The sequence below is a fragment of the Orcinus orca genome, chromosome 3 (assembly GCF_937001465.1).
Source record: "Orcinus orca chromosome 3, mOrcOrc1.1, whole genome shotgun sequence".
NCBI classification, from domain to species: domain Eukaryota; kingdom Metazoa; phylum Chordata; class Mammalia; order Artiodactyla; family Delphinidae; genus Orcinus; species Orcinus orca.
The window spans coordinates 149,640,719-149,661,856 of record NC_064561.1 but is presented as its reverse complement, the minus strand read 5'-3'; the positions used below and the strand labels follow the sequence as shown (position 1 = coordinate 149,661,856).

At 43.7% G+C, this 21,138-nt stretch overlaps 1 protein-coding gene across 1 annotated transcript in view; it reads right to left on the bottom strand.

Moving 5' to 3' along the window:
* Positions 1–20,868, bottom strand: part of SELENOP (selenoprotein P) — an 84,333-nt gene extending 63,465 nt beyond the window's left edge. Inside the window, exon 1 of the mRNA XM_004265957.4 lies at positions 20,602–20,868. The gene's annotated coding sequence lies outside the window, so the exon portion shown is untranslated. The remainder of the gene's footprint in view (positions 1–20,601) is intronic.
* Between the last annotated feature and the right edge of the window lie 270 nt (positions 20,869–21,138).

Here is a 21,138-nt window from a genome sequence, read left to right as displayed (position 1 = left end):
GCCCCACTACCTGTAATAGTCCATAGATCTCAAAAACGACACATCAGCTGCTTAGATTGTTACACCAATAACTGTGGCGGGACACATGTGGAGCTCCTGAAGGCTGCATGACCAGGCCAACCAATTAGAAGTTCACAGTGAAACTTCAGGACAAAATGGGGATCTGAAGACCAGCCCAATCTGCCCAGCAGAGTTGTTATGCTGGACCCAGTCAATGGGCTCCATTGCTTCTATCCAAGCTAAGTTCTCAGGCAAAAGTCAGTCCCTTCTGAGTGCCCCTGCTGGGAGCAGGGAGCAAGCTCTGTCCTCCAAGCCCTGTATCTTTGCTCTTAAAAATGAATTCTGAAAGCAGAACCATTCTGCAATATCTCTCAACGTTAGCAAGCGAAGATGCCTCTTTAGGCCCTTCATCCCCCTCCAAGTGCTACTTCATTTCTCAGCTCAATAGAGTTGTCTATACTTGTATCTTCATTTCTTTACTTCTCATTGTGGTTTCAACCCACACTGATTAAGTGTTCACCCCTACCACTTCCCTGAACTTGATCTTGTCCACAAACCGGTGGTCTTGGTCTTAATTGACCTATTGAAGCATTGCTGAAGCAGATAATCACCCCCCTTCTCTTGAAAACTCTTCAGATATGACCCCTCCTCCTTCTTCCAACATCTCAGGGCTCAGCCTTCAGCTCTCTTACGTATATGCTTTTCTCCCCTTGGATGGTCTCACTCACATCCAGGACTTTAAATGCATCTAGACACTCAAGAATCTCAAATCCACACCTTTATCTCCGGTCTCTCCCCTAAATTCCCAGGCCATATCTCTAGCTGTCTATGTTTGGTGAGCGCCTCACCCTCATCAGCCCTCCCTCCAGCCTTCCTCATTTCAATAAACATTCCCCTGCTTTGTCAGACTCAAAATATAGGAGACTCTTTTTCCCTTTCCGCCCACATCCAATTCATCAAATTGGATTCAAACTTCCAAACCCACCACCTTTCACCACTTCCATTGCCACCATCTAGACCAAAGCAACCACCACAGTCCACCTACATCACTGCAATAGTCCTACACCTGGACTCCCTGATTCCTTTTTCACTCCTCAATGGTCAGGTCTCCAGAGAGCAGCCAGAATGCTCTTCCTAAAACGTAAATCAGATCTGTCTCACCCCTGCTTCGATGGCCTCTCATAATACTTTAAATAAACCCCAAACACCTTATCACATCCGATAAGGTCTAAAACATCTGGCTCTTGCCTATTTCTCCAGCTGCAACTCCTTTCATTCTCCACCTCATTCCCTGCAGTTTGGCCAAACTATCCTGCTTGCTTTTCCTAGAACGAGCCAAGGGACTTCCCTGGTGGCGCAGTGGTTAAGAATCCACCTGTCGATGCAGGGGACACAGGTTCGAGCCCTGGTCCAGGAAGATCCCACATGCCGCGGAGCAACTAAGCCCATGTGCCACAACTACTGAGCCTGCGCTCTAGAGCCTGCAAACCACAACTACTGAAGCCCACATGCCACAACTACTGATGACCGCGTGCCTACAGCCCATGCTCTGCAACAAGAGAAGCCACTGCAATGAGAAGCCTGTGCACCACAACAAAGAGTAGCCCCCATTCACTGCAACTAGAAAAAGCCCGTGCGCAGCAATGAAGAGCCAAAGCACACAAAAATAAATAAGTAAATAAATTAAAAACAAAAAAAAAATGGCCAAAAAAAAAAAAAAGAACGAGCCAAGCTGATTCTTGTGTTGGTTGGCCTTTCTGTCTGGAACATCCTTCTCCCTAGACATTCACAGGTTTCATAGTCTCCCACGGTCCCAATCTGCTCAAATGTCACCTTCCCAAACAGACTGTCCCTAACTCCTCTCTTAAATCACCACCCACTCTTGTCTCCTTACTCTCCATCCCACTTAATGTTTTATATTCCTTCTTACATATATAGTATGTCAGGAAAAGTATTTATTTATTGCTCTTTCTCCATTACTAGAATGCAAGCTCCATGAGGGCACAGAGATATTGAATTATGAAATTCTATATGCCCAGCACCTAGAACTGGGCCTGGCACCTAGTATGTGCTCAGTAAGTGTGAGGTGAATGAATGTATGGAGGGTAGGTGACTGACTGGAAGACAGTCAGCAGGTGAAGGTGGGGACTTGGAAGGTAGGTCCCACGAGAAATGAACTCCCAGGCGACAAGTCTCCATCTCAGGAACTGACCTCCCCCTCTGATTTTCAGACATATTAAGTCCTTCTACTGAAATTTCACTTGGGGATTTCCAGGGACATGTGCATTAAACCAGTCTCTGAAAAACGGCCGAAAGCCAAGATTTCACATACCGTTTTCAGAGAAAAACAGGAAGTAGAAGCAGCAGTCAGGCGACCAGCCCAGTAGCAAAGGGCATGCAGGAAAGGGGACCTGGTATGTTTCAATTTGAGTTCATCCACGGACTTAACAAAACAAAGCAATCTGCACCGGAAACTAGCAACAGATCACAAGGGAAAACAAAAGCCCACTCCACACGGAGGGACTGTCCCAGAGAGCAATAAATAAAAACAAACGCAAGTCTAACTTTTTTAAATTTTTAAACTTACATTAATATTTTAAGCAGTAAGGCTGACAACTTTGGGCATCCCCGTTACATGCTGTTGTATGTTATCCACGTGGGGGGTAAGTCAGATTGTTACTGAGTAAAATATGAGGGCACAGAATGGCATCTCCGCTGCTGAACAGTCACAGGTGACATGCTGGCTGCTGTCAATGAGGATGCAAGAGACAGGCCTGCCATCAGCGTGTCTCTGCACAGCCAAGGTGTGAACTAACCCGAATGGAGACCAGACCGGTAGGAGGCACTGACGTGACTGCCGATGCTGGATCGGACGCCCCACCTCCAGCTCCAGGGACCCCTCCTCACCACATCCCCTGCCTCTCCCTGCCAGGAACCTCTGCCTTCTGATGTAATATCTAGCCCGTATCTTCCTTCCAATTCCCCTGACTTCTTCAATGCCATGATTCCCCACACAAAGGCACAAAAGTCTCTGCTGATTTTTCTAATAAGATGTCGCTTCCATAAAGTAATGAATACCTCCTGGTCTAGATCTGGGCTGCCCAATATAGTAACCACTAGCCACACGTGGCTATTTAAATCTGACTTAAATAGAATTTAAAGCGTAGTTCCTGTCAGGGAGTTCCCTGGCAGTCCAGTGGTTAGGACTCAGCGCTTTCACTGAGGTGGCCCAGGTTCAATCCCTTGTCGGGGAACTAAGATCTTGCTAGCTGCGCGGCACGGCCAAAAAATAATATTAAAAAAATTTTTAAATATATAGTTCCTCTGTCACACTACCCACATTTCAAGTCCTCACTCTCCATGCATGGCTGGTGGCTACTGTCCTGTACAGACACAGAATATCTCCATCATCTCAGAAAAGTCCATTAGACAGCCCTGGTCTGGATTAAATGGCAGTAAATGTATGGAGTAAAAAGGACAAAAAAAACGTTATTTAAAAAATGTTATTCTGCTACAGTGAGGGATTAAAAAGAACTGAAGGCATTATCCTGAAGAATGCCAGAATTTAAGGAGTAGACCAGAAACCCGACATTAGTGAATGACAAAGGATAGATAGCTAGTGGGGCAGAAAGAAAAGCATGACAATGTGATATCACAGACACTAGGGAAAGAAGACATTTCCAGAAAGAGAGAGAGTGCTCAATAGTTCCCATGCTGTTGAGAAGTTAAGCAAGATAATGATTGAAAAGCAGACGCTGGACACGGTGACTAGGAAAGGATTTTGGTGGCATTGGAAATAGAACTTTCTGAGAAGTTTGGGGGGGGCGGGTGTAAGCCAGACTGCAATGGGCAGAAATGTGACTAGGAAAGGGAGAAAAAAGATGAGGGCAAATATAGACAACTATTTTAAAAAACTGGTTATGAGTTACAGGAGAAATGGGAAAGTTAGAGGGTGATATGCAGTCCAGGGCAATTTTTTAGGGAAAGAATGTAAGTATGTTACAAGTTAATGGGAGAACTCTGCTTCTAAGCAGAGCATGGTAAATCTTGCAGGCCAATGTTTCCACCGTAAGAATTGGAAAAAGCTGGAAATATAAAAATATTTGCAGGGGATTCACAGAACTGTAGAATCGAAAAAAACTACATGAGCTAAAATTCCAGGGAAAAAAGAAGTGTTCTGAGATGCGCTTACAAGTGTCAGCCACAACCCTCAAAACACACACACGCTCACACCCCACAGGGAAAGTTATCAATTCCAGGTGGAGCAAACAGACTCAATCTTGGCTCAGGCCAAGGGCCTCTGCAGGGAAAATAGGAGGACTAAAATGACAAATGGAAAATTTGATGTGCCTCAAATACATAGGCTTTTCTTTCGAGGTGACAGTTGCCAAGTTCTGGGGCTGAACGAGAGGTTGGGGAGTTGGCCAGAAAGCTTCTAAAGGGCAGAATGACTTATGCCATTTAGGCAACGAGACTCATGAGCAGGGAAGCCCATTCTCAAGCCCATGGCTACTCTCCCCCTCAGGACATCTGACAGGAGCTGCACAGAGCAGGGGGCGCTGGAGCAGGGGTGGGAACTTCTGAAGAACAGACCTGGGTCTCCCTCAGTCTTTAGGGCTGCAAATGGAGACGAGCATGGCTCTTAATGTAAAGGACAGAATGGCCTCTTCTGAGAAAATGGGGCACAGACAGACTGCAACCCAGCTTCAATTTTCCTCAAACCCTGATAAGCCCTCATTCCCTCGGCCTAAGAGAGGAGAAGGGGAACCCTCTCTGGTGGAGGCTCTACTTACTTTTTTTTTTTCCGTGCTATTTGGTACACAATCAACTGATACGTAATAAGGCAACAAAATATCTATAATTAAGTGGAAAAAAACAGATAACAGAACTAAACCCACAGATGACCTAGATATTGATGTCAATAGAAAAAAGGAAAACAGTAAAATCAATATATATCATATTAAATAAATAAGTCATTTGTTTTCATCCCTAGTGTAATCACTAAAAATATATAAATAACATATGTAATAACCAATATAATATATAACCAATAATCTGAAATAACCAAAATATAATATATAGCCAATAAGTCAATAAAGAAAATAATGGAAAAATATTTGGATATTCCAAAGGAAGATAAGAAATGAAGAGAAATGGAACATAAAACCTATGGGCCAAATAGAAAACAAACAATAAGCTGGTAGATATAAACCCAATTATATCAAATTATGTCAGTTCATCACCAAGGCCTGAATATTTTATGTGCTATATACGCCTGTGGCTTCTTCTCTACTCCCACCACTAATGCCCAAGTTCAAATCTGCATAACCAGTCACCTAGACGATTTCGATACGCCCCTAACAACTGTCCATGCTTCTCCTGTGGCCTCTTCCAATACACCCTCCTTAGAAACACCACCATAACTTTTCTGATGTGAATGTGACCATGTCCCCCTTCTGCTTAAAATGTTTCCGTGGTTCCCATCAACTAAAGGAAGACATCACAAATTGAAGATTCCCTGAATATTCTGCCTTTCTGGAAAAAATAAAAGGGTCCAAGAATACTTGTATTGAATTATTCTGTGACAACAATTTCCCAAAGAATTGTGCTTTTAGAGCAGGGGGTTTCCAGTTTGCTCTTCCCCATTAGTCCCCATTTCCTGCCTAGCTCCAGAGCCAAGTATCAGTTGCTTTTTAGCATCATCCTCATACAGTTTTTTAGGGCCTATGAATGAGGGGAGAAATATTGCTCTGGATTTCTGTTCCTAATAAAAGTGATAAAAAGAGAGACAGGGCAGTGTGTTTTGAGAACAAAGGGAAGTGAACCTATTCCTTCAAAAGACCCCTTCCTGCAGGTGTAATGTGTAAACTGTCAGCCTGCTTTCCTCCTTGGAAACATTGTCTGCCTGCCCCTATGGGCACGGCTCCTTAACAGAGCACACAAGGCTCTTAGCAACTGGACTTCCACCTCAGTCCCCATCTTTGTCCTCTAGCCACTCCCAGCCTGGGTCCTTATGCTCCCTAAAATGATGAACTTATCATAGGAGGTCACCTACCCATCCACGTTGCTCTGTTACTTTGTGCCTTTCCCACGCTGTTCTCCTTAATTAAATGATAATCAGTTCAGATGTCATCTGCTCCGAGAATCTTCCTTGAGTGTTCTCCCTGAAGCTGGGTCCTTCTCCATCTTCCCCAACATCTATTTAACATCTTTGTCTTTATATTTAGCAGAATATACTGTAATCGCCTTTGTGTTTTCTTCCCTGCTGGTTTATGAGTGCCTTGATATCTGTCTTGTCTTTGTAGCTCCAAGGCCCAGCACAGGGAAGGACACTTAATCTTCTAATAAGTGTTGTTGACATGACATGAAAAGAAATCATTTGTACTCAAAATGTTTTGTCCCCGTCTCACCCCACCACAAAACCTAAAGATTTTAAAAGTAGATACTGTCTTAATAACACTTTATAATTAGTATACTTTGTCCCCTGCATCGGCAGGCGGACTCTCAACCACTGCGCCACCAGGGAAGCCCTAATTAGTGTGCTTTTAATTGGAAACATTTTCCAAAGTTTTCTTATACCAATTATCTCATAACGTACACTTGCTACGTATCCACCATCCTCACTCAGGGCATTAGGAATCCGGCCTGGTCCAATGGCTCCACCTGGTGGCAACGTCGAGGAACTGTTCGACTGCCTTGAAAGCAGCCACAGAACTGGGGAATGTTACTTGATTTAACTCCTGCCTTCCTCTTCTAGGAAACCATGATCAGCTGCCTTGAAGAAGAATCTGTGGCAAGTTGGACCTGAACCTCTCCTTACAGGCAAAGAGTGAGGACATTTTTGTTCCCAAGGAAGAAAAGGGAATCCCCATATTGTGGTTTGGGAGCTGGATATATTGGGAAGGTGTGAGTGGATCTTAAGTGGGAAAAATTTTAAGACACAAACTTAAGCATTTTCTTAGATGCCCTCAACTACCCTCCTTCCTCCTCCTTAGTTGGCATGCCACTTTGGGTCTTGGGTGAAACACAAGCCCACCAAGTATGGAATCTAACATCCTGAAAAGCCTGGAAGACTGGGACGAAACAACCCCAGTGCAAGAGAGTTAGCTTCCTGAAAGGGAAAATTTGACCAATGAGAAATGGAGACATCATTCTTTCTTCGGCATACCATCCAAGGTGCTGTTTCTCCCCACAGTCCAGCCGGAGAAGTCCTAAGCCAAGTCCCCCAACCTGCTGGGTCATCTGCTGTGTGTCTTCCCCACTCCTGGTGAAGGCAGAGGCAGCAATGATAACATCCCATCACCTTGCTTACTGTCTTCCCTTTCCTCTCTTTCTTCCCTCATAATCACCAGAGCTTGCACAACCCAAATGAACTGTTGGCATCTTAATTCTTGCTTCAGCCTCTACTTTCTAGGGAACCCAGGTTACGACAGTCAGTGTGTTTCTTAACTCTCTGTATCCCTCTCTTTAAATCTGTAACAGCTTTTTTCTCTTTTACGTTGATATTTACTAAAGAAATTCCATTATAATTTCCTGTGAAATACTCCACATTCTTCATTTGGCTAATTGCATTCCCAGGGTGCCACTTTCTAAATCAGTAGTTAGATCTGAAGTTGGATTCGACTCAGGTTTGAGTTTGAGTTTTTTGGCAAGACTGCCTAATAAATCGTGTTGCATACACCTATTGTATTACTTCAAGAGGTACATGTTGTCCGGTTGTCCCCTTTGGGTAAAGTTAAAATTGATTAGCGGTTTCAGGCCAACCCATTTATTCCAAAGTTCCCCATTAGACTTTCACCTAATGGCTTTAGGAGCTGTTGATTGATATTATCTAGATCCGTTACTGAAAAATTACAAAATGGCAATATTGTAATTTTAACATTCCACCTTTACTAGTTGGACTTCTTATAAAAGAAGGAACACTTCCTTATCACTATATGTTTACCCTGAAATTTGGCTTGTGAAGAAAAATCAGGACAAACATTTATTTACCAGTTTCCTAATAATTATTTGGTGTGTTTAAAAACTTCCAATTTTGTGCAATGAGTTTTTTTGTAATATCATTATGAATTTTCACATATTCGATATGTTTCAACCCATTGGCAGGTAGATAAAGAGGAATCAGCGGGGGATATGGAACTGAAGAGCCATCAGAAAGGTCAGGGAAAGCTGGTATACAAATGCTCAGCCAATTGAAAACATTTCAAGGAGGAAAAAGTAAACAGCTGGGTCAAATGCTACAGAAAGGCCAAGTAAGATGAGAACTTGAAGCTGGTAATCATGAATTTAAAGGCTGCTAATCATGAATTTAAAGTTAGGTCAGTGAGCATGGTGGTGTGTTTTTCTTCAGGCATTTTTGGCTGTGAAGATACAGGCATGATTAGAGAGATGAACTTAACCAGGGTCGTGGTTTCACCAAGTACAAGATGGTAAAGGGGCAAAGATGTTGAGGGTTTACGCAAGAGTGCAGATATAATAAACATGGAATTTAAGTTGGGTAAAGAGAAGACATGAGGGGAGAAATTTAAAAGGTGTAGCATTAAGAAATTAAAGGCCCTGGTGGGGTGGAAACTGTAGGAGTTCAGGTACTTGAGAAAAACGAGCTGGAAAAACAGAAGGAGATGGCCAGAGGGTGAGATGTTTAAAAGTAAGAGTATGGAAGCGAAGTTATCGAGAGTCTTAGAAACAGCCAAAGGTATGACTGCTACACAATTATGAGAGAAGAGGATGTCAAGGAACAGACCAGGTAGATTAGTTTCCAGTTGCTGCTGTGACAACAAAATACCACAAACCTCGTGGCTTAAAACAACACGAATTTATCACCTTACGGTTCTAGAGATCAGAAGTCTTAAATCCAGGTGTCAATAGGGCTGCATTTCTCCTGGAGGCTCTAGGGGAGAATCCGTTTATTTGTTTTTTCCAGTTTCTAGAGGTCACCTGCATTCCTTAGCTCATGACCACTTCCCCCATTGTCAAGGCCAACAGCAAGCATCTTCAGATTTCTCTGATCCTTTCAACTCCCTCTTATAAGGACTCTTGTGATTACGTTGAGCCTATCAGATAATCCAGGATGTTCTATTCTCAAATTCCTTAATATAATCATATGTACAAAGTCCCTTTTTGCCATGTAACATTCACAGGCCCTGAGGATCAGTACATGGACATCTTTGGAGGCCATTATTCTGTCTACCACACAGGGTGTCACAGCTCATGACACATTAATACAGGTAAGACTGCTACACCAGTACCTGTGGAGATAATTCTCTCTCCTGCCCTCTTCCCAAAAGATGCTCCCTGGATCTAGAATTCTAAATGAAATAAGTTTTATTAATATGGTCTCTGAAATTTCATTTCTGTCAGTACAATCATATACATTTTAAACTCTTGATATGGAAAGTTTTTAGACTAGTGAATGTAACTTTTTTAAAAACCATTTAATTGAGGTATGATTGACATACAAAAACCGACACATATTTAATATATGCAACTTGATCAGTTTGGAGATAAGTGTACAGTGGTAAAACCACAATCTATGCCACAAATATATCACCTCCAAAAGTTTCCTCTCACTCCCTTATTTTTTGCATGTGACAAGGACACAAAGTAAGATCTTGCTTAGCAAAATTTTAAGTATAAACCAGTATTGTTAACTACAAGCACGAGGGAGGACCGGAAGCAGGGATGAGAGAGAAAGGAAAGCAGAAGATACGGGGGCTTCTCAGGGTCACCCTGAGCTTTGCGTTTTACTCTAAAACCACTCCCTTCCCCATCAGGGCATTCTAGTTCCTTCTCTCTTTCTCTCTCCCCAGCACCTCTTTTACAGCCGCATCTTTTGAAATCCTCCTTCACATACAATCTTAGCTCCAAAGACTCCAGCCAAAGGCGCATCAAGATTTTGTGGAGCAGAAAGCTTATATAACGGTGGCGGGGGGGCGGGGGGAGGTCCTTTAAGAAAGACAGGGGGAAATAATCTCAATTTTGCAAATTTTACACTCCCTGAAAGCTATAGTCTCATTAGCTTCAAGGTGAACCTTCCTCACACTCCAACCTATGAATGTTAAAGGATCTGAATGTTCCTTTCCCGCGGCATCCTTTTCGGGGGAGGATGGAAAACGCCAAGGAGGGCGACCCGAGAAAGGACCATGCACTGGAAGAGAATAAAGGAGACGGTGGGGAAGGAAGAAGGTGAATATTCCAACCCCTCGCAGAGCTCAATTTCTTCCGAAAGCCGCCCCTACAAGGAGCTGCCCCTTTCTAGATAAGCTTCTGCCCTCCGGCTTCACCCGCTCACCCTAGCTCAGGCCCGCCGGTGCTCCGACGCTCGCTGTCCACTAGGTGGCCTCTCGTGGCCGCCAATCCCCGGCGACTTTCGGGAATAGCGCGGAGCCCACCCCGTCCCCACCCTCGCCCCCCGCACCCTGAGCCAGCGCAGCCCCCGGGCGGCCCCAAAGAGACAAGAACCCTCGCTCTCTTCCTGCGGCGCTGCTAATGCTTCCGTGGGCCCCTGGAGGAGAGAGGCCAGCGGCTCCAGCCATCTGGGTGGGTGGTAAACGGAAGCCGAGGGACCGGGGACGGACGAACAGCGGGAGAAACCAGGAGACACGCTGCGCTGGGGCGTCGAGTGCGCAGGGGCCGGAGCGGCTGAGACCCAGCCCGCTCCGCGACCCGCGCGCCCTGGGCGTGCCCAATCCTGAGCGCGGCCCGGCCACCTCCCGGTTCCAGCTGCTCGTGGCTAAAGCCCTCTGAGAGGAGGAACTTTTCCAGCCCTTATAGGCCTCTTAGCGTCGGGCACCCCCCCCCCACCGACCCCGAGGCTTCCTGCTACAGTTCCGGGCAGCCCACCCCGCGCCCCAGCCCCCGCCCTGCATGCCTTCCCCGCCACCCCGGGAGCGTGGAGGGCGCCATCCGCCTCCCAGTTACCCGCTGCGGACCCCGGTCTCCCACCTGTACCCACCGAGAACTCGCGGAGCCTGGGGAAGAGACTGCACCTCATCCTTCCGAGGCCGGCGGGGAGAAAGCATCACCCCAACAACCAAGGTGCAGAAGCGAAAGGAGGCAGCGGCACAGGCCGGCGCAGGAGCAGCCGCCTGGGCCCCACGCCCGCCCCCTCTCCAGCGCGGAAGGCGCGGTTACAGCTACACAGCCTTAGATTAAGGGTTGGACTCCTAAGTCGGTTCGCTAACGAAAGAAAGAATCATTATTGAATGTGCCTGAGTCCCTACAGGTGGTATCATTTAATCCTCACTAGGAAGAAATTTATGATCCATGTGTATCAAGTAAGAAAACCTGCTAGGAGAGGTTAGATTATTTTAATTTACCCAAAGTCCTACAGCTGGTGAGAGGCAGAGTTGGAATTTGCAGGACTATTTCCAGAAGTTATTTGTTATATTTAATGCATATTAATCCCTGTGGTAACCCTTTTTAGTATTACAAAAATAATATGTACTCATTGTGAAAAACATGTAAAATGAAAACATACTAACGAAAAAAGTAAATGACCTATAATTTCAACAGGTACTAACACCACTGTTGGTTGACATTTTCATATATTTGTCTCATATATATGAATATTTGTGGAAATGCATGTAATACATACATATTTTAAAATTAAGCTCATTCTCTATATTTTGTACCATTAGCACTTAACATTAAAGGGTCAGTTTTGATATTTTTCTAGGAATCTTTTATTTCAAATCTACTGACAGTAAATTTATTTCAAAGTTAAAAACAGTTGAGGGCTTCCCTGGTGGCGCAGTGGTTGGGAGGCCTCCTGCTGATGCTGGGGGCGCGGGTTCGTGCCCCGGTCCGGGAGGATCACACATGCCGTGGGGCGGCTGGGCCCGTGAGCCATGGCTGCTGACCCTGCGCGTCCGGAGCCTGTGCTCCGCAACGGGAGAGGCCACAACAGTGAGAGACCCGCGTACAGCAAGAAAAAAAAAAAAAAAAAAAACAGTTGAGACAGACACAAATTCAGTATTCTTTAAAATGTTGATAAGAATAGTCAATGAAAACTGCTCAGTAAGCTAAAGGATTAAAAGAAGCAAGTAAATATGGCAAATTGGCTTCCAGCAAGCTATTTAGCAGATTCATTATTTAATGATTTGCCTTTCATTATGCAAATTGAGCTAGAGGAAAAGAATAAGTAGAAGATGGATACTTTTAAATGAGTGTTTTTCAGCTATATAAAGGGGTACTGGAGACAAATCTTGGACAGTGTAACCCACATTTTGATTTTTAATTTTCTACTTTTGGTTTTCCCTATGAAAGCAACTCCAGGAATTGCAACTAGTAAGAATGATTCCATAATGGAATGGCCCAATTACCCCCTCAATTCCATCAGTTCTGCCATTTTTAAATCAATGTCACCAGAGAGCAAGGTCAACACCCACCATGACAGCCCACAAAAACAGTGGAGTAAGTCCAAGAAGAATTCAGGGCTGTGGCTGAAGGGGATCACCCAGCTTGGGGTAATAATGCAGTGCCCACTGGCCCAGAAGATTCCTGGGATAGGGCTAATGACGCCTGAGGCTCTGCCTCCTCAACTGCAGAATTCCAAGCCTGGTGTCCACAGGAAAAGCACAGCTGTGCCATAGCTTTGTCTCCAGGCCTAAAGAAGCAGTGTGTCTGGGCTAAGAGATAAAATGAAGTTTGTTCCAGGCCTCTTAAAGTGTCAGAAATCAAAAAAGGGCAGAATGGTGGGAAATTGGACCATCCTAGATGATATTTTTCAAAGTTGAATTGACTGTAGTATGGGCTGGAACAGAAGCAGAGTTGGACAGGGCCTGGTAAAAAGAAAGGTCATTTGGGCGCAGTTATTCACAGCTTCTAATCATGCTATAAGTCTGCTCCAGACTATTCATGGTGTCTCCTTCTCATGGCGTCTCTTCCAGGTAGCACTTGTCTGATTTTTTGCACGAAGTTCAATTCACAGTACTAGTTAATGCTGGGGCAAGAGTGGAATTCAAGTCTCCAAGCAGCCTTATTCTAGGAAGAGGGAGCAACCTGGTATTTAGGTTGGGCAGTGGGGAGAGGTAAGAGAAAGGCAGGTAGAAAAACACTAACCCCTCTCTCTCTAAGATGGACTTACATCTACCTATTTTCATTTTCTACTTCTGAACATCCCAATAAAAGGGCACAGTTTTGTTTTGTTTTTTAAGTGCAAGTGAGCAAAATTACAAGATCCTGAGCTCTGGGATTCAAACTATCTGAGTGCAAGAATGGATCCCAGATCTTCCTCAACTTATGATGGGATTCCATTCTGAGAAACCCATTGCAAGTTGAAAATACTGTGAGTCAAAAATACACTTAATACATGTCACCTACCAAACATCATAGCCTAGCCCAGCCTACTTTAAATGTGCTCAAAACACTTACATTGACCTACAGTTGAGCAAAATCATATAACACAAAGCCTATTTTATAATAAAGTGTTGAACAGCTGGTGCAATCTATTGAATGCTGTACTGAAAGTGAAAAACAGAATGGTTGTAAGGGTACAGGATGGTTGTAAGTGCATTGGTTGTTCACCCGCATGATCGCATGACTCGGAGCTGTGCTGCCACTGCCCAGCATCATAAGGGTATCGTGTGGCATATTGCTGTCCCAGGAAAAGATCAAAATTTGAAATCTGAATTGTGGTTTCTAAAGCATGTGTATCGCTTTTGCACCTTTATAAAGTCAAAAAATTGTGTCATACCATTGTAAGTCTGAACCTGCCTCAGAGAGTTAACAGGTAAATTGCTTTCCAAAATGCCAGCTACAAAGAAAGTGCTCAATAAAGTATCTCTTGTTATTTTTTGTTTGTTTGTTTGTTTGTTTGTTTTTGCTGTACACCGGCCTCTCACTGTTGTGGCCTCTCCCGTTGTGGAGCACAGGCTACGGGCGCGCAGGCTCAGCGGCCATGGCTCACGGGCCCAGCCGCTCCGCGGCATGTGGGATCTTCCCGGATCGGGGCATGAACCCGTGTCCCCCTGCATCAGCAGGTGGACTCTCAACCACTGCGCCACCAGGGAAGCCCTCTTGTTATTTTTTAAGGTAGAAACTTAGCATCAATGAAGAATAAATGCCCCCCCAAAAAGAGTAGCTGTTAAAGAGTTTTAGTGTGTTCCTGCTGTGAAAGGATAACTTTGACTTTTTAAATCAAATATACCGTGAAATTACTTTATAATTCTTATGTTGATAATTTCTAATCCTCTGCTTTCAGGAACATTGATGGAAAAAAATATAGTTTTCCTCCATTTTGCGTATAGATTGATCATGCCTTTTTTCTAATGGACTAATTCTGTCCATTAAACATAGTCAAATTCAAGTAACAGACATAGAGATTAACAGACATACAGTATCTACTTTATCCTGGGCACCCAAAAAATGAGTGCAGCCTGGTTCCCATCCTCCTTACACTCCCAGTCTAGTTGGAGAGCCAGACAAGAAACACCAGGACCCCATAGGGTTGACTTAAAGACCAAAAAGACCATACTGAATGCTCATGAAATCTTCTATAATGGCTCATATTTTATGATGTGTATTGAGGATGAAATAATAAAAGATGTTTTTTAACCTAAGAATTTAGAAGAAGGAATCCAAGAAGGCAGTTTAGACCCCCACAAAGTGGCAGCAATGAGAAGCTTAGGCAACAGGACAGGGAGGTGGCCCAAGATGGTGCAGTAGGAAGACCCTGAACTCACCTCCTCCCATGGACACACCGACATATCTACTTACAGAGCTGCTATCTATGAGAACAACCTGAAGGCTAATAGAAAAAACTTTTCCAACTAAAGATATAAAGAAGGAACCACAATGAGATGGATAGGAGGCACAGAGACAAGGTATAGTCAGGACCCACACCCCTGGGTCAGCAACCCACAAATGGGAGGATAATTACAATCATAAAGTTCTTCCCCAAGGAGTGAGGGGACCAAGCCCCACATCAGGCTCCCCAGCCCAGGGGTTCTGCACTAACAAGTCCCCCAGAAGGTCTAGCTTTGAAAACCAGTGGGGCTTACATTCAGGAGAACCAGATGGCTAAGGAAGCAGACTCTGCTCTTAAAGGGCGCACACAAAATCTCACATGTTCCAAGTCCCCATGCGGAGGCAGTAATTTGAAAGGTGCCTGGGTCAGACCCATTTGCTGATCTTGAAGAGCCCCCCGGAGAGCCAGGAGGCAACAGGGACTACCCCTGTGGATGGAGATGCTGGTGGCAAACATTTTGGGGAGCTCCACCAGTGCTAGCAAGCACCATTTGGAATGCTCCCTCTAGCCTATTAGCAATATATTCTTTGACATCAGTCTTAGCAATATGTTTTTGGATTTACTCAGGCAAGGGAAATAAAAGCAAGATTAAACAAATGGAACTATATTAAACCAAAAAGCTTCTGCAAAGTGAAGGAAACTGTCAACAAAATGAAAAGGCCACCTATGAATGGGAGAAGTTATTTGCAAATGATATATCTGACAAGGGGTTAACATCCAAAAATATACAAAGAACTAATACCACTCAACATCCAAACAACAATCCAATTTAAAAATGGGCAGAGGGCCTGAATAGACTTTTTTCCAAAGATATATAAATGGCCAACAGACACAGGAAAAAATGCTCAACATCACTAATCACCAAGGAAATGCAAATCAAAACCACAGTGAGATTCCACTCACACCTGTCAGAATGGCAATCATCAAAAAGACAAGAAATAAGTGTTGACAAGGATGTGAAAAACGGGAACCCTTGTGCACTGTTGGTGAGACTGTATATTAGTGCAACCACTGCAGAGAACAGTATGGAGGTTCCTCAAAAAAATTAAAAATAGTTACCATCTGATCCAGCAATTTCACTTCTGGGCATTTACCTGAAGAAAACAAAAGATATAAGCAAAAAAACCCAAAAGATATAAGCAAACCAATGTTCATTGCAGTATTATTTAAAATAGCCAAGATATGGAAGCAACCTAAGTGTTCACTGATAAACAGATAAACATGATGTGATATATATATACATATGGATTATTACTCGGTGATTAAAAAATGAAATCTTGCCATTTTCAACAACACGGATGGATCCAGAGGGTTATGCTAAGTCAGAGAGAGAGAGAGACAAATACTGCATGATCTCACTTATATGTGGAATTTTAAAAAACAAAACATATAAACAAAACAAAACCAGACTCAGCCGCATAGATACAGAGAACAAACAGGTATTTGCCAGAGGGGAGATGGGGGAGCAAAATAGGTGAAGGAGATTAAGAGGTACAAACCTCCAGTTATAAAATAAATAAACCATGGGTATGTGATATAAGCATAAGGAATATGGTAAGTAATGTTGCAATAACTTTGTATGGGGTCAGATGGTTACTAGACTTATTGTGATGATCATTTCAAAATATATGCAAATGTCAAATCACTATGTAGTACACCTGAAACTAACATAATATTATACATCAACTATATATCAATAAAAATAAAATACAAGTATCTTTAAACATGTAAGAAATCAGAGAAACCATTTGTTGCCAATTAAATTAGCAAAAAATTGTAAACACTACTATGCAGTGCTGCCCAAACCTGAGCTGAGGTAAGCATTATTACATACTATTGAGGTTATAACTTAATAGAACCTTTCTGGAGAACAATTTAGAAATAGGTATCAAGAGCTCTAAAAAATGTTCACACCCAGTAATTTCAATCAATTGTAAGAAATAATTTGAAATGTGGAAAAATCATTGTACAAACATTTCTCAAAGTTTGCTGTGATTAAGAAACAATGACCTGGAGATTATACTAAGTGAAGTAAGTCAGACAGAGAAAGACAAATATCATATGATATTGCTTATATGCAGAATCTAAAAAAAAAGATACAAATGAACTTATTTACAAAACAGAAACAGACTCACAGACTTAGAGAACAAATTTATAGTTACCAGGTGGAAAGGGTGGCAGGGAGGGATAGATTGGGAGTTTGGGATTGACATGTACACACTGCTATACTTAAAATAGATAACCAGGACTTCCCTGGTAGTCCAGTGGTTAAGACTCCTCGCTTCAACTACAGAGGATGCGGGTTCATTCCCCGGGAGGGGAAGTTCCACAGGCCGCACAGTGTGGCCAATAAAAAAAAAAAGATTAGATAACCAACAAGGACCTACTGTATAGCACAAGGAACTCGCTCAATATTCGGTAATAACCTAAATGGGAAAAGAATTTGAAAAAGAATAGATACACATATATGTATAACTGAATCACTTTTCTGTACACCTGAAACTAACACAACACTGTTAACTATACTTCAATATAAAATAAAAATTCTTTTAAATTAAAAAAAGAAACAACCTATAAGTCCAGCATTACGGAAAGTGATTAAATAATTTTATAATCCATAAAATAATATATTATGCAGCCATTAAAATATTTGAAACAACCAAATACAATGTGTAACCCTGGATTGGATCCTGAATTAAATATATATATATAATACATATTATATATAGAGAGAGAAAATATATATATACACATATATATTTAGAGAGAGAGAGAGAGAGAGAGAATGAATTAGGGATTAAAAAAAGAAGCTTAGGCAATAGCAGCAGATGGTAGATACAAAGGAAATGGGAACAACAGGCTATTCACACAGCTGAGCTGAGGCTGGGGATGAGATATTTGTGATAAAACAGTTCTGCTGGGGCAGGAGGGGATCATAGAGACCCATGTACAGCAAAATGTAGTCTTGATGACCCAGCCATAGAGATCCTCTCTGCCGAGTAGGTGTGGATACCAAAGGACTGGGTGTATCCGAATGCTGGTATATCATTCATCTGAATTCAAGGCCAGGAAGAACCGGCGGGGGGTGGGGGCGGTCAGAAAGGGATGGCTATAAACAGAACAAGGTGGCACATCTATCAAATGGTTCAAGGATTACAGAAGAGGAGCATTAAGAGAAGGAGAAGATGATGAAGAAAGAAGCTAAAAGGGATCATTTATAAAGAAGGGAAGACAGGCTAGGCCTGGAAGGGAAACCATGCCTAGCCCCATCTCTAGCCAGTTTCCATTTGCCTAAAGACCATTTTCCTTTGAGGCAATGATTTTCAAACTTAGTGGCCATACAAATCAATTTAGGATCTTGTTTAAATGCAGACTGTGATCCAGTAGATCTGGGACCAAAGAGTCTGCATTTCTAATGAGCTCCAGGTGATGGTAATGCTGTTTGTACTCAACTTTGGTTGCACATTAGAACCACCTGTGCAGTTTTAAAGACAACACCAGTGCTCAGTCCTCACACTAACAATGATTGAATCTTGGAGTGTGGTGCCCGGGCATCAATGTTTTAAAAGCTCCCCAGATGATTCTAGCCCCAGCTAGAGCTGAGAAACACCACTCTAAGGAAATAGAGTGATTCCTGAGTCTCAGTACTTCCAGTAGAAATGCTCACCAACCTCCTTTCTCTTCCTTTACCATTTGTATCTATGCTAGTTCTCCCAGAAGCCCCTCCATCTCCCCCCAAGATTAATCTCTCTCCCTCTGTCCTCAAGCCATCAAGGTTGGAAACGGGCTGGGAGCCAAGACAGCTGCAGTGCCTTACTGCCTCCTCCACCCCAGGCCTCCCCAGCTTCAATGGTGTTTGTTTTTTTTTTTTTTTCTCAGTACTCGGGCCTCTCACCGTTGTGGCCTCTCCCACTGCGGAGCACAGGCTCCAGACGCACAGGCTCAGCGGCCATGGCTCACGGGCCCAGCCGCTCCGCGGCATGTGGGATCTTCCCGGACCGGGGCACGAACCCGTGTCCCCTGCATTGGCAGGCAGACTCTCAACCACTGCGCCACCAGGGAAGCCCTCAATGGTTTTAATTAAGCTCCCACCACCTGTCAGGATTACCAGGGATGGGTGCCCAGCGTCGACCTCAGCTCCCAATTTGCTCTTGCATCTCAGGTCCCTCTGCCATCTGCTCCTTGATGGAGGATAATAAGTGCCACAGGTAAGTTCCCAATCACTTGAGCCCCAGTCCTAATAACCTGATCTTATTCCAGTTCTTCACCTAATTCCTAAGTTCCTTCCAGGATTTGATTTGGTGCTCAAAGAGTGAGATAATGAATGAGCAACAAAGTGGTGTAGTATATACCAAGGATCTAGGGAACTTCATCTTCTGCTCCCAAAGAAGCCACCAGAAAAAAGCATTGAGAAAGCATCGGGGTCCCTTTCCGGTAAATCCAGATGAATTACAAGGGATGGTGGTTGACAAAAGAGTAAGCTACCAAAGGCCGGAACCGGACTTCCCTCATGGTGCAGTGTTTCAGAATCCACCTGCCAGTGCAGGGTACACGGGTTCGAGCCCTGGTTTATAGGGCTTGGTTTTAAACATCGTTGCTTTTTGGTGTTATGATTATTATGATAAAAACACAATGTATTCAGGAAAAGAGTAAATACTGAATTTGCATAAAATTTCCAAGTACGACACTTTCTAAGTTTTGACAGATTTGACAGTTATCTAGTATCAGTAAAGTTATATTATAACTCATTCTTGTTGGTAGAGGAAAAAAAACTTTTCATTGAAAAAAAACTGAATTCACTGTGCAAGAATTCTATTTAAGCCACAAAGTGTATTACAAGACCATGGTTTTGATGTTTCATAACATTACAGAATTAGCCATGGTGACATTCATGGTTCAGAATGTATCCATCCCTACCCCGGCAAGATCTGGGGGCTGGGGTCCAACCAAGCCTTGTTATTTACCATGATTGATTGCCCTCAACATCATCCCTCCAGGAAGCTAACTTTTTAAAAGAACAAATAAGTCTACACTTGCACAAGCTTCCAAAGACTGGAGAAAGGGAACATTTCCCAACTCGTTTTTTTTGTTGTTCTTCTTCTTTTTGGTACGCGGGCCTCTCACTGTTGTGGCCTCTCCCGTTGCGGAGCACAGGCTCCGGACGCGCAAGCTCAGCGGCCATGGCTCACGGGCCCAGCCACTCCACGGCATGTGGGATCTTCCTGGACCGGGGCATGAACCTGTGTCCCCTGAATCGGCAGGCGGACTCTCAACCACTGCACCACCAGGGAAGCCCCCCAACTCGTTTTGTAAGGCCAGAATAACTTTGATTAAAAAACTGAAAAGAATATTGCAAAAAAGGAAAACCACTAGCCAATTTCATTTATGAAAAATAATGCAAATATTTTAAACAAAATATCAGGAAATTAAAACCAGCCATATATACGTGTGTGTATATATATACACACAGACATATATATACATACATATATATATGTAATATCAAGACCAAATTGGGTGTATCTTAGGGACAGATTGACCAATATAACTCAAGTTGACCATATAACATGTATTAAAAGAATAAAAGAAAAAATCTCAACAGATATGGAAAACTCATTTGACAAAAATTCAATATCCATTCATGCTCATTTATTTTTATCCACTCATAAGGATCTTTCCATCTGCCTCTGGATTCAACCTCTAAGTCAATCTGTCCAACAAGAATCAAACGATTTTAATTTGTATGTAAACTATCGCAGACTAGCAGTCCCACAGTAATTCTCAAAAACACAAAGGTAACTGTCCTCACGTTTAGAGCCAGGGGAAGAGGAGGGGAAAGAGGAGAGAGATACCGTGGTACTTGTTGCCTGAGGTGTCCCCTTCTCTAGGAGCCGACTCTGGCTTCAGCTGGCTCGGAATCACGCAGGCAGTTCGGCCGCTGCTCAGCAGGAGGCAAACGACAGCTCTCAGGAGCCATGGTTGTGGGCTGAGCAGCGAGGCGCCATCCGCGTTCCAGCCGGCGCCCGAGGATCGGACGACCGCATCCTCCTCTGCGTCCCCGGGGCCTCTTACAAGGAGCTGGTTCCCAAACTCTCAGCACCCAGTCTTGTAGAGTGCTTCTCAGCTGTAACGTGAACACGAATCACCTGCCAGGGACTTTAAAACGAGCTGCGGATTCAGTACAGCTCCCAGGGGAGGCCCACGCTCCTTCTGCGGACCGCACTTTGAGAAGCAAGGCCGACTACAAATCCCAGCTTACATCCGGCCCAATAGGAGGACAAGGCGGGAAGCGGGGGCGGGGGGGCGGGGGGAGGGAAAGCCTCTTCTGTTTTCCATTAACCAATCAGGCCCTCCTGCTGGCTGTTGCAGCAGCACTGACTTACCTGTGC